The following is a 15,244-nucleotide window of genomic DNA, read 5'->3' on the forward strand; positions in this document are numbered from 1 at the left end:
GAAATAGGACGAAGTATAGTAAATAATGGATCAAGGGAAAGTTAATCATAAGTAGGTAATAGCAAAACAACAAAGGTATCAGCAATAGGAATGTAGTGCTTCAATAGAATTTAGAAATGAGTGCATCATTAGTATGAAGTAATAAAGCTAATCTGTATTAATAATGGAACTATAGTGCTAGATATAAGAAACTTGGTAAAATTACAACGGAGATATAGTACAACATTGCACAGATACATATTAGAACGAAGGAACAGAACACGACAAAGCACATTAAACCTAAAGCCTGTTGACCATAAGTAAGAAAATTCACTATAAATCGAAAGATAATACGTAAATTAAGAGACAAATTCTAAGTATAATAAGAATATAATGCATGTAATATTACTTTGTAATGGGGCATGCTGTATAAGAAATTAAAAAAAAAAAACACACACACACGTAGGCTATTTACAGTGCAATTAAAAAGTTTAATACATTTCATGCAATAAACTTGTATTTAAATAATTGATTAAATGGCGATCTTACTTGTGTTAATTATGTAAGCATGTGTGGCTTACAGCTGTTTCGGTGCTACTTGACACCATCCTCAGAGCCTACTGGATCTTGGCGCTATCTCAACTTCGCTGCCTATTGTGTGGGTGCGTTCGTGTGATGAAGAGTTGTATCAAATAGTGTGTGTGTTCTGAAATTGATCTGTGTGTTGAGAATTTGATTAGGGTGTGTTTTAGTGTGTCTGTATATTTCATATTGTTCTAGTGTGTTGAGTTTTTGGTTTTTGGGTTGTATGTGTAGGATTTCCATGTCTGTATTTATGTTATTGTATGTGTGGTTAGCATTAGTTATATGTTCGGCATATGTAGATGTATTGTGTCCTCTGGTTATTGCTTTAATGTGTTCTTTGTATCGAGTTTGGAATGATCTGCCTGTCTGTCCAATGTAGTAACTGTCGTAACTATTGCATGTGAGTTTGTATACACCTGTGTGGTTGTATTTATTTGTTTGTGTTGTTTGTGTGTTGAGATGTCTTTGTAGTGTGTTTTCTGTTCTGTATGCTATGTTGTATTTCTGTTTTCTGAATGAGGATGCGATCTTGTTTGTGTTTTTGTTTTCATATGTTAGTGTGATATCTTTCTTGTGTTCTTATGTTTGTGTCGTGTTTTGTGTGTTTTTGTGTTTGTTGAGTTTTTGTTTTGTCTTCCTTATGATGTTGTCTATTATGTTTTGGTTCTAACCATTTTCTTGTGCTATGTATTTGATTGTGTTCACTTCTTCATTGTAGTGTTGTTGGCTCATGGGTATGTTGAATAATCTGTGTACCATTGTCCTGAATGCAGCATGTTTGTGTTTTGTGGGATGATTAGATGTATTGTGTATGTGTGTGGTGGTGGTGGTGGTGGTTGGTCTTCTGTATATTTTGAAGGTGTGTTTGTTGTCAACTTTTGTTATTTGAGATAGCGCCGAAATCCAGTAGGCTCTGAGGATGGTGTCAAGTAGCACCAAAACAGCTGTAAGCCACACATGCTTACGTAATTAACACGAGTAAGATCGCCATTTAATCAATTATTTATATTCAAGTGTTAAAAGTTCTGTACGAAAGATTCAACATGGATTATCAAAACTTGTATTATTTAACTAAACCACTCACCCTTTCAACCTTGTCTTCTCCTCACATTGCAACTCTTTACGTGTCCAGCTGTATCATGCAACCAGGACACTGCTGCAGATATGATCACACCAATCTGCGACATGAAGGAAACATCACTGCCAGGCAATCAAGCAACGTAATACCATCTACCCAAGGAATCAGCCTGCAAACATAAGCAATGTTATAGCTCCAATATCTGTATGTTTCAAATCAACAATGCAACAAAGATATCAAGAAATACATAACAAGACAAAGCAAATGAAGAATGCCAAAGGAAAAATATTCATAACTAGAAAATCAAACATTACAAAATGAAGAAAAGATGAACAACAGCCAAAGAGAAACATACATGGACAAGGACTGGGAAAAGTGAAATACAAGAAGGTGAAATAATAAAAAAAAAAAAATTACGGTACTGAAATGGAGTCTATCATCTTCTATAATTTCATCTTACTATATGCAGGGCTGGGCAGTATTTGAAATACATGTATTTGAAATACATTTGTATTTTGTAATTTGTAAGGATTTTCGAAAGTATTTTGTATTTTGTACTTAAATACATAAAATTGATATATTTTGTATTTCAAATACTCAAAATACTTTCTTCTTCTTCTTGTCCTTCAAGTTTTGGATTTGGATTTGAAGAATGAACTTTTGTCTTATTTTTCTACCCATTTCAGATGTGCTACCCATACACTTAGTTTTCTTGCCACAACTGATTACCTTAATGCCATAAAGAAATCTCCAGCAGCATCAAGGATCCATCACCCAACACTTGCTAAATGTTCATCATTATGGAATGCGTCTAGGAGACTCAAATCCTCAGAAATTATATCAGATGTCTTGAAATATTCATTAAAGTTTCCTTGCCCAACTCGATGGAATTCTCTTCATGACTCAATCTCTCAAATATTGCAATTCAAACATGATATAAACAGTATATGTGAAAAACTGGGATTGCCAACCTTCAAAGATGTTGAGTTTCAGTACCTTGAAGAACATTGTGCAGTTCTGAAACCCATTGCCGTAGCCCTTGATTTAATGCAAAATGAGAAGACATGCTATTACGGCCAACTTTTGTCCACATTAATTTCCCTCAAAAATAGATTACATATTCTGTTACCTAGTAATTTATGCCATCTATTCCAAGTAACTCCAATCCTTATAAGTTCACTTTCATCAAGATTTAAAGCGATGCTTGATCTGATCCCAGAAGCTAATTGAGCTATTTTGGCAGCTTGCTTCCACCCATCATTTAAGATGAGATGGCTACCTGACACTGCCTCACCAAATGATAAGAAGAGGATACAGAATATGTGTGTGAAATCAGCTGAGCAGTTCTCTGCTACGCCTTTGGTCAGTTCAGACGATGAAGACGATGAAAACAATTTTTATGTTTTCAATTCAAGTACAACAGACTTTGAAAAGCAAAAAGAAAAGAACTTGTCTACTGTGGAATATGATCATCATCATCATCATCGACGCTACAGCCCAGTTTGAGCCTCGGCCTCCCTTAGAACTCTCTTCCATGCATCTCTGTCCCTGGCAACCAACCACCATCCTTTAATTCCCACTTTCTTTAAATCCTCTAACACTCCATCCATCCATCGCAGTCTTGATCGTCCTACACTCCTTTTTCCTTCAAATTTATTCTCCATAACTTTCTTGGGTATCTCATGATCTGCCATCCTTTGCACATGTCCTGCCCATCTTAATCTTGATATTTTAATGACTGTAACCACATCAGGGGACTTACATAGTTGGTAAAGTTCAAAGTTGTATCTTATTCGCCATTCTCCATTATCACATATTGGGCCATATATCTTCCTTAGAATTTTGGTTTCAAAGGATCTCAATCTTGACATATGAGTCTTTGAGAGGGTCCACGTTTCACTGCCATATGTTAATACAGGTTTTACCAGAACATTATAAATATTGCATTTTGTTTCCCCTGTAAGAAGTCTTGACTTAAAGTGCCTCAATAACCCAAAATATGCTTTATTGGCATTTTGAATTCTTCTATCAATTTCTTCACTAATATCATTAGTGTCATTGATTAAGGAGCCCAGATATACAAAACTAGAGATCCTCTGAAATTTATATTGATTAATTTTTAAATGGGTTGTTGTTGTCAAGTCCCTTTTTTGTTTTTTACATCCAACAATCATGTACTTAGTCTTCTGTTCGTTAATTTTCAGCCCCATTTTTTGGGCTGCTGTTTCTAAAGCAGTAAATGTTCTCTTAACATTCTCCACAGATCGACCAATGATATATCATCAGCATAGGCCAGTATTTGGGATGATTTGTAGAGTATTGTACTTCTAGTTTGTATATCTGCATCCCTTATCACTTTTTCAAGGGCAATATTAAATAAAAGACACGCTAATGAGTCACCCTGTCTTAGACCCTTAGTTGTTTGAAATAAATCTGATAGTTCAGATTGGATCTTTATTTGACACTGACTGTCATCCGTGCATGTTTTAACTAGTCTCACCAGCTTCTTCGGAATGTTCAGCTCTACCATCGCCTTATAAAGCTCAGCTCTATTGATGCTGTCATATGCCGTTGAAAAATCAACAAACAAGTGATGAGTTTTAATATTTTGTTCATATGTTTTCTCAATAATTTGTCTTAAAGTAAAAATTTGATCAATTGTCGACTTTCCGCTTCTGAAGCCAGCTTGATATTTTCCTATGGCCCTTTCTGTGTATGGTAATAGCCTGTTGTGCAAGATTCTGGAGAATATCTTATAAGTGGTATTTAATAACGTTATTCCTCTATAATTAGAGCAAATCATCTGGTCACCCTTCTTGTGTAATGGGCATATAACTCCAATTCTCCAATCATCAGGAATCATTTCTTGTGTCCATATGTCCTTAATTAATTTCTGTATGTCTTGTATTAATTCATTACTGCTATTCTGAAGGAGTTCTGATTGGATACTATCCATTCCTGGTGCTTTGTTTTTCTTTAATCCAATTATTACATCTCTTATCTCTTCTTCGGTAGGTTCATCAATATCATCATGATCATCATTCCTATAATCGTTATTATTTATAATACATTGTAGATCATTATGTTCCTTGTTTAAAAGTTCCTTAAAATGTTCGGTCCATCGTTTTAGAATTTCATTCCTTTTTGTTAAAATCATACCTTCATTATCCTTACACATAGTGATTCTAGGTTTAAAGTTTTTCCTATCGGAGTTGACAATTTTATAAAAGTGCTTACTATTGTTTGTCCTTCTGAAGTCTTCTAAGTTTTCCATACGCTGGTTCTCATATATCCTCTTCTTTATCCTATGAACTCTTTTCTCCTCTCTCCTTTTAATTCTATATTCTTCTTTAGATTGTCTTGTGCATCCTCTTTGTAGCATTACGGTATAAGCTAAATTCTTCTCTTGTGTAGCCAATTCACATTCCTCATCAAACCAGTGATTTCTTTCTGGTTTATCAATTTCTCCTAATACACTTACAGCTGTTCTAGTAATTATATTCTTTATTCCATTCCATTGTTCATTTATTATCACATTATTTGCTGTCGTGTCATTCTTCCTATTTCTTAGTTGCTCCTCCATTTGCTGCTTGTATAACGTTTCAGTTTTCTCATTTTTTAGCTCTTCAATGTTGAATTTTACGATTTTCCTGCTGTTAACTTGGTGTGTATTTACATTTTTATGATTTGATATTCTTTGTCGAAATTTGGATATAACCATAAAATGATCTGAATCCATATTAACTCCTCTGTAAGATCTAACATCCATCAAGCTGGATATATGTCTCTTATCTATTAGAATGTGGTCAATCTGGTTCACAGTTACTCCGTCAGGGTGTTTCCAGGTACCTTTGTGGATCTTCTTATGACAAAATATTGTACTTCCTATGACCATTCCTCTAGAGGCTGCAAAATTTATTAGCCTACATCCATTGTCATTACTGACATTGTGGAGGCTATGTTTCCCAATGATGGTTTGGTATACACTTTCTTTACCAACTTGTGCGTTCAGATCACCTAGTATAATTTTAATGTCGTTCTTGGGACAGGAGTCGTAAGCTTTATCTAATTGATAATAAAAACTTTCTTTTTCATTATCTTGCTTGTCTTCTGTCGGAGCGTGGACATTAATTAGGCTACAATTGAAGAATTTACCTCTAGTTCTAAGGATGCATATTCTATCACTTAAGGGTTTAAAGTCCATGATAATATGCTTGACTCTATTATTTACTACAAATCCTGTACCAAATTGATGTTTATGCTTGTTACAACTATAGAAGACCGTACATTCTTTCTTCTCAATGACTCCTTCACCTAACCATCTCACTTCCTGTATTGCTATTATGTCCGCAGTACATATTTTCAGTTGTTCAATCAGCGTTTTCAATGCTCTTGGTTTGTATAATGTTAGGACGTTCCAAGTACCAATCCGTAGCTCATTTACCTTTTTCAAGACAGGTTGCCAATGATTAATCCGTCCGTTTACTAATTCTTTGGGTTTCATAGCAATAGTTTTTTACAGGGTAGAGTCGCCAACCCTACGCCTAACCTCCCAGCAATCCTGAGGGGACGATGATTTTCTGTCAGGGTTTACTCCCTTAGCTGATAAGTCTCAATTATAGCGTCAAGGACTCGCTTTGCGCCCTCACATGGCTTAGCGTTACCCAGGGACCATGACGTGGACATGCATGTGTAGGACTTGGTAGGATTAAATGGCGTTTCTCGAGTTTTAATAGTTCACAACCATCAGCAAATTGTGAACCCTCGAGGCCACATACTACCCCTTTTGTCCCCACTGTGGAGTATGAGTCATACAATTATTCAATGGCAAAGGGACAACCCTGTGCACTCTAGAGAATTACCCAACAGTGAAACAAGCTTTTATAAAGTATAATACCTGTAGAAAGACTGTTCTGTTTTGCAGGATTTATTCATTTATCAGCAAGGGGATCCTTACTGGTATTTGATGAACATTTTAAGAAACTGTTTTTTTTTAAGGGAGCAGTAATTATTCAGATGTAGCATAATTTCGTTGCTGCCTGGGAAAAGGAAGAATGTTCAGTTACAGAGTTTATATGAAACTTCGAGATAAAAATACTTTTAATGTTAATATAATATTTTAGATTTTCAGTAATATTCTTACTTCTTTATATATTGCATCGAGTATTTGAAATACAAATGTATTTTGAGTATTTGAAATACAAATGTATTTTGGTTAATTTTTTAAAAGTGTTTTGTATTTGTAATTCAAATACTATTCTTTGAAGTATTTTGTATTTGTATTTGAAATACTTTGATGTCAGTATTTTGCCCAACCCTGGCTATATGAATATCTAGTATTCGTGGAACTGACAGTGAAGTTTCAACATTCCTTATAATTGGGAAATAGGTAATCAGCTTCAGAGCTACAATTCAACCAGATACTGCTGTCATGTGCTTCTGACTCCTTGAGAGGTTACCAGACATAAAGTCCTGGATTATAATGTCCACGTTGAAAACGTCCATGTTAAATCGTCCAGAGTCAAAATGTCCACAGTTCTATAATGTCCACTTCACTCTGATGTCCAGAACCATAATGTCCATAGCTCTATAATATACACTATATCCATTGTTCAAGGTAGTTATAATAATCTATGTAAAAATTTTCAAGTACAGTACAAACTGAAATGTTTGAAGATGGAACGAAATCGTCAGTTAGTGCCATCACAGAAGGGTAAGCCGCCACTTTCTTTTCGTGGGTACCTGTACCAACGTTATGACTTTAATAGAGATAGGACAAAAATATATTGGCGATGCAGAGAAAGAAAATTTGTAATGCTGCAATGATAACTAACAGCAACCTGCATAACATTTGGGTTTTGTGGGATGCCACAGATAAGCATTTACATAGTGCCGATTTATACAGTGTATAAAGCGTGAAGGAAATGAAATTTGGAGACAAATATTGCAAGAAAGAGGGGGGCATACACAAATTAAAGAGCCGGTGAATAAAATGTATATGACGAATCAAAGACAAATTCTCCAGATTGTGAGAAACTACAACAGGCACAAATAAAATGGAGAAATTCTCATATAGCTACCTTAAAAGTATTGGTTACCATCTTAAAAGTGGGGCTCTAGTTCCCGATGAATAATAATACTTATTTGTACGTGTTATGGAATAAAATTTATTGTGTTCTATTCAAGCAGAATTAGCCTTTGAACTTGGACATTATGGACGTTTGACCTGGACATTTTCACCATATGGACATTTTGACCTTATGGAGATTTTATCATATGGACGTTCTGTAGTATGGACTATATACGGTGGAAGCCCTTGAGAAATGAGTGGCAATGCAAGCTAATAAGGTAAACTGATATGTCTCTCATAAATAATTACCATTCACTTCCTGCTATTCAACAAAATTCTGCAATATCTCTGTACAATTTATCACTATCCATTCATTTAGGAGGAAAGACCTCCACCAAACTTTCCAAGATTCGTCCATTTTATTATTCATTGCACTTGTTCCCAATTCTTTCTTATTAACTATCAAGACTATCAACACGAAACCACAGTCTAGTATACACAGTCACGTAGTAAATATGCATCCATAGATAGTTGCTAACCACTAGGATTGCTACTATCACCTCATTACAGACAATGCGAAATAGTACCGGCACAGTCTATTGTTCCTAGCACCCTCACAACTCAAGCTTCGTGACTGTATATACTAGACTGTGGTACTATGGACTGTGACGAAACTCTGTCAACAAGCCCTCATTACTGCATAACCTGCAATGTCAGTGGCATACATTAATATCAACCACTCCTGGTAAACAAAGGTTAACAGTACATTGCAATGATTCCAAATGGAACAGAAAGTACGTTACATGTGATTCAGACTCTGCAGTTGCAGTGAAAACTACCTATCATAACGAACTCATTCACTATAGACATATGGATGACAGAGCTTATGGCACGAAGAATTTGAAAGCACAAACATTTCTTTTTTTTTTTTTTTTTTATGAATAACATTTTGTGTAGACTCCATTCCATTAGAAATTGACCTACTCAAAACTCGACTGATTTGGAGAAAAAAAAAAAAAAAAAAAAAAAAAAAGGAAGAGAGTCCATACTTTTTGCTCAATGTCTTTATAACTTTGCTGACATGATTCTTTGGAGTAAACTAAGCAATTTTTATTATTCAAATTTGAAAGTAGAATTTGCAACCACAAACATAATTTTTTTTATGAATAACATTTTGAACAGACTTCATTCCATTACTAATTGACCTACTGGAAAACTTCTGTTGAGAAAATCATCCTCTACATACGGACAATTTTACATATAATTATTTATCTTCAAAGATTCAAAACATATCCCACATTAGAATATATCTGCATATTCATGGAATTATATAATTATAATCAATTCAAAATAATAATTTTAGTTTGCAACATAGCCACAGTTTTGAGCTTGGTATCTCAATGAAGTCTTTTGCCCAATTTGAAGTCTACATTTTGTCCGTTGGAAGAATAATAAATGTCAGAAAATGTGAAATAGAAAACAGATAGGGTAAAGTCGGATGAATCGGGTCAGTAACCAAATCGGTCATTTTTAGAAATTTCCTCCTTATCACCAAATAACAAGTACGGTACATAAGGAAGTTCTACCATTTAGCGTCAACCATGAGAACTTCATCTACAAGTTGAAAACAGCAAGGCATCGGAAGTCATGTTCGTTGTTGTGTTATTATTAGTTGAAGATTGTGCTTTTTGAGATAAGGCATGAAAATATTTTACTTTTAAAATACTATTGAAATGATATTCAAGTAAGTGATGCAATTCGTTTTGTAATTTATTGCGCATTTGTAACATAATACATGCATGTGTTTGAAGTAAGGCTATGGCATTGCCAGCGCTGTATTGTCCTCTTGCATTAGAACCAACCCTCTAAAATGAAATGTTGCGTTTTGGGCGAATAGGGTCACTAAAAACAGTGAAACGGGTCAAAATTTTCTGTACTCATTTTTTTTACATTTTAGTTTATGGATTGTGTTATGATTACAGATGGGGAGGTGTGAAAGAAAAACGACTACTTTGTGGACAGAGGACGATATGAAGAAAGTGATTAAAGCTTTCCAGGAAGGTAGAAGTCAGCGCCATGCAGAGGAATTATTTGGAGTTCCTCATTTCTGCCATCAGAGAAGACTCTAAAGTGGGAAAGATCTTTCAGAAAAATTGAAGGGTGGGCAAACTGTATTTAATAAAGCCAGGAAAAAGAATTTGTTTCTAGAATATTGAGACTCTCTGCTTGTTTTTTTCCATTGGACTCAAACGATGTGCGTAAAGCTGCCTATGAATCCAATAAAGTAAAGCATAACTTCACTGAAGCAAAGCAAATGGCTGGTAAAGCATGGCTAATAAAATTCATGGAAAGAAATTTCTTTGAGAAAAGCGGAAGGACTTTCTTCAGCTTGTTGCAGTGATCTTAATAAAGAAGATGTGATGGACTATTTTTCATTTTTGAGGAAGACCAATGAAGAATTTGACTTGATGGACAAACTGCAGATGATTAGAATGCGGATGAATCTGGTTTCCCATTAAACAACAAATCAACAAGGAAGGTATTCACCGAGAAAGGAAGCAGAACGTATATGCCCAGACATGTGTAGAAAAATAAGGGCTTGTCACCATCTTAGCTTGCACTAATGCCATAGGAAACTTTATTCCTCCTATGGTCATTTTTAAAGTAAGAAGCATCTACCTGAATTCGGAGATGTTTGTCGACTGGGTCTCTAGCAACAATGACAATATCAGGGTGGATCAACGAGGAAAAGTTCCTGATGTGAACCAGAGTTTTGCAAAAGGAAACACCAACAACAGAATCCAGAATTAACCACATCATTGTCATCACCATGTGAGTAATCAGAATCCAGCGAAGAAGAAGATAATAATAGATCATGTGGACTATGCAAGATCAAATACAGTGATGCTTTATCTGTTCGTCTTGGTGACTGGATTCAGTGCCAAGGAAAAGGAAGGGAATGGTATCAAGAGAAATGTGTTGGGGCAGAGGGAAGGAAGAAATTTGTTCATTGAAGATGCGTTGTTCTTAAGTGATATGTGTACTTTTCAACTGACCCTATCCAACCACTACTTTGACCCGATTCATCCAACTAGAGAAAGGCGAATAGGGTCATGCAGAGCTTTACTAAAATGCAGTTTAAAAGACTCTAAATAGTATTTGTGCAATCTTAACTAGTGATACGTACAGGTTAAAGTGCATAGTTTGTAACTGCGTACAATAAACAACGTTGGTATGAACATGTGTTTTATAATTAAGAGATTTCTCTTTTCTGACCCAATTCATCCGACTTTACCCTACTGAAGATGGTGTAAGGTGTACAAAGTATAGTGCGCTTATTACTATTATATGTGTCCAAATAATTATAAAATTATTTAGATAATGAGTAAAAATTATATATTTTTAAAAAACTACAACAAAGGAGATTCCAGATGACACAAAAACAACATTATTTGCTAAAATTTTGAAGAAATCTGACATTTCTAAAATCGATATGTAGCTTACATCAAATAACATTCAGAGCCAAGAGGAATTCTCACACTTAGCTGAAGTGAACAAGTCTACAAACAAGTGCACTGGATTTGCTCGACTTTATTGGTGATTATTAGTAAACATGCAGGAATGCTACAGTGAAAAGGGGGGTCTCTGAGCCCCTTCGTTCTGCTTGTGTAGAGAAAACTATGTTTTGGAAAGTCAAAATGACCAATTTTTTAATTTTTTCCGGCCTCTACCATCCATATGCCAGGGGACAGAGGGTTCTCCTTTACTCTACAGATAGAGTTCAGGGAGCTCTATTTGCCACACTTATCGCCTTTGTTGTCATTACACATACAGCAGAGTTATGGCAGTGAGAATGTTGGCGGCATGGAATAGCCTTGGTATTCTTTTTTAATCATGACTTGAATCAAGTTTCTTCATGGGCAAATGAGTTCGGACTTAGGTTAAATGCTAGTAAGTCACAAGCTGTAATAATTGGACATAAGAGACTACTGGACACAATGAACAACAGACATATCCCAATTATTACGGTAAATAACGCCACTAGTCCGTGCCATTCTGTCGTCAGAAACCTTGGCATTTTCTTGGACGAAAATTAAAATTGGGAATCCCAAATAAAGGAAATATCCAAGAGAGTGTGCTATACCATGCATTCTCTTAACCCATTCAGAAACTTCCTCCCACCAGAATTAAAACAGACTTTAATGCAAACCCTTGTGCTACCACTGTTTGACTATTGCGACATAATACTTACAGACTTGACAACTGACCTTTCGAACAAGCTGCAGCGTGTGCACAATATGTGTGTTAGATTCATCAGCAATGCTCACAAATTTGACCATATTACACCCTCGTTCAAATCTTTATCCTGGCTGCAACCCTAGATCATATATGTAACAGATATGTCGGGGTTATAGGCTTTGAGGTTAACAACTTTTGTCAGGTTTACTACGCTGCCATCTAGTTGTTACATAAGGAGTCACGTCTTAATACTCACTTGAATTGCATTAGCGACTGTGCTGCCATCTCGTGTTCGTTTACGGCGGACGGGTGGCGATCCTGGCGGTTGTTCTCTTCAAAGTGCTGCCGATTTTAACGTAGCGAGGAGTTATCTGTTACATATATGATCTAGGCTGCAACTTAGTAACCATAGAACACTTCATTCGCTGTCTCTTCTGTTTCGAGTTCTCCACACTTCTATTCAAAATTATCTTTGTTCCCGGTTTAACTACTTATCCTCCAATCACAATCTAAACACCAGGTCACAGGAGAGCCAAATCCTATAGAACATCCCACTATTAATCCTCTTTTACTGTTTCAGTCCCCTGTGAATGGAATTTTCTACCTCAGAAGATTAGGGGCTGCCAGACAATAACCACTTTCAAGAAAAGGCTAAATGATTTCTTATGGGCGCATTCAAATTTAAGTTATAATTGAATCAGTCATTTCAAAAAGGTCATGAGTCAAGAAACTGAAATTTTACAGGAGAAAGAAAAAACTACCTACAGCGTAAACTACCTAATTTTTAATTCTCATACGACTGTCTATGATTAAAACATTTTCGAGGAAAATATTGCATTATATATTTTTCATTTAACATTTTTTGTTTGGCATAAAACACATTTTCAAAATCAATGACTCATGACCTTTTTGCAATGAACGTTCACATTTTACCAATAAATAAAATATATTTTTAATAAATAATGTTCTAATCACATAAATTGTTTAATGCACTAATTGCAATGAATGAGAACACTTATGTGTACTATTTTCATATTATACAGGGTGATTCACAAGGATTTACTGTCCTTTACAGAGGTTATTTCTGAAGACATTTTGAACAAAAAAAAATGTAATATAATCATAGTTCCTATTCTCAATATTTTCAGAGTTACACTAATTTAAATTTGTTTGTAAAATATGTTTTTTCTTTAGTTTGAAGGTAAAAGAATAATACAAATAGAGAATGAACCATTCAGAAGTAGCAGTTCTTTAATTGGCAAGTTTTATGATTTTTTTTTTTTTTTTTTTTTAATGTACCGAAGTACATATGATATTTCCATGCAAATATTAAATATTAAAATATATATGATATGCGTAAATCACTTCGTGATTTAAGACGGCACTTATTCCGTCGGATCCCGGCCAACTAGTCACTCATAACGAGTACACCTCAGCACATGTGTGGACTTCAGTCCTATGTTCATAGACATCTATGACGTAGTGCAGAGGGCGGCCACTAGAGGGAACCCAAGAGTTGGAACTTAATCTGAGACGATTCTGTCCGACGCCGGGATGGATATCCGGTGTGGCTTAGTGGATAAAGCATCAGCACGTAGAGCTGAAAACCCGGGTTCAAATCCCGGCGCCGGAGAGAATTTTTCTCCGTTCCATTACTCTTTCATCGTAAGTTTTATGAAGCTAAAAATGTGCTGTGAAGTCCTTAGTTGCTTCGTACAGACATCTTTTTCTATTTTAAACTAAAAAATTACATAATTCTAACGCACTTATCACAGCAGTTATTACAAATCACACCATTTCCACCGACTTAATTATTTGCAATTCAATTTTGCATCCTAATTTACAGTCTTGAAGAGTTTGCAGCACATTTTAAAAAATGTCGCCGCACACTTGTAAACGGCACTCGTCATGCTATGTAACTGCATACGGCTATCTTTGATTTCCGTAGCGCTCGCGCTGGCTGCTGACTGCATGCTGACCAAGATCACTCCTTCACAGAAATGCGTTCCAATAACGAAATGTAAATCTGTAAATATTGAGAATAGGACCCATGTTTATATGATATTTTTTGCTTAGAATGTCTTCGGAAATAAGCTCCGTAAAGGACGGTAAATTCTCGTGAATCACCCTGTATAGCTGTATTTTATTTAGAACAAGAATGAACTCTAATGAAAATCTACACACTTTGGATAGAAGATAGATTGAGAAAGTAGTTGTTTGTTTGTTTGTTTGTTTGTTTGTTTGTTTGTTTGTTTTTAGTCCTTCTGATCATTTTCAACTTCTTTTCCTCCTTGTCTTCGCCTTTTCTGAAGTTGATCGTAAAACTCCGTATACTCAGTTGGAATATATGTACTTCTTCACGTTAAGAATGTTCCCATTTTTTTTTTCATTGATAGGCATCTGTTTTAATGGGTAAGCCAACTCTGTAGGAAGTACAGGATTCTTGTTGTAACTGTGAAAGAGATTGAATTTCTCTTTGCCGGCACCATCGATGAACTGTTAACTTTTTACTTGACCAGGGCAGCTTGAGTTGTATTCAAACGCCATCCACTTAGAAGGAGAAAAATACATTTTATGTATCTTGGGAATTTTTCCCATACTTGATCAGAGAGAAAAGTCTTCTTGTAATAAATAGACCAACATAGCTTAAGTCCAGTACAGGCACAGCATCAGTGGTTTCTCCTGAGAACTTACAGACACCTTTTTAATCATAACATATAACTTTTTATCAGTTTCTTTACAGTCCCAGAATCCCTGTCGTTTGGTAGGAAGCTGTGACCTCTTATTGGAAAGAGTAACGTTATATAATTTGTAATCACTTTGTTGTTACAGTGGATAAACAAAAGCGGATCATTGTGTTTTTATTTTGACCGGTGCACCTGTCAGACGATAATAGATGCAGCTCAGTTATATTCTGTGGAATATGTTGTTGTTGTTTTCTAATGCCAGGCGTTTGACAATAAAGTCATTTGACCTCTTGCACTCCAATATTTTATTCTGTGGAATATGCTTCTGGATGTAATGAAACAAAAATGAACATACGTCATTTTCACCTTTGTGTGCTTCTTCTTCATGATATACATAAAAATGTTCTATGTAGGAATATCTGGCAGCGGCAAATTTTGCATAAAATCAAAGGTCAATCCACAAACATTATTCCCTTTTAGAATAAGTTCAGAAATTTTATTAATATTGGCATACAATTTTTCTGACTTTCTACGGTGAACCCTCAATTCTGCTATTGCAGCTTGCTTGACAGACTGCAAGATGGGAACTGCGTATTTTAGCTGGTA

General features: G+C 35.4%; 1 long non-coding RNA gene across 3 annotated transcripts in view; it reads left to right on the forward strand.

Annotated features, from left to right (window-relative positions):
• The window catches only part of LOC138715554 (uncharacterized), a 93,231-nt gene that overhangs the window by 7,882 nt on the left and 70,105 nt on the right, over positions 1-15,244 (forward strand). For 2 of the 3 annotated variants that reach the window (XR_011336441.1, XR_011336440.1), the window contains exon 3: positions 9,695-9,872. The exons of the other annotated variant lie outside the window; for it this stretch is intronic. This is a non-coding gene — a long non-coding RNA (uncharacterized lncRNA). The remainder of the gene's footprint in view (positions 1-9,694; positions 9,873-15,244) is intronic. 3 annotated transcript variants of the gene reach the window in all.

Source organism: Periplaneta americana, chromosome 15, assembly GCF_040183065.1.
Source record: "Periplaneta americana isolate PAMFEO1 chromosome 15, P.americana_PAMFEO1_priV1, whole genome shotgun sequence".
In the NCBI taxonomy this organism is placed as follows: domain Eukaryota; kingdom Metazoa; phylum Arthropoda; class Insecta; order Blattodea; family Blattidae; genus Periplaneta; species Periplaneta americana.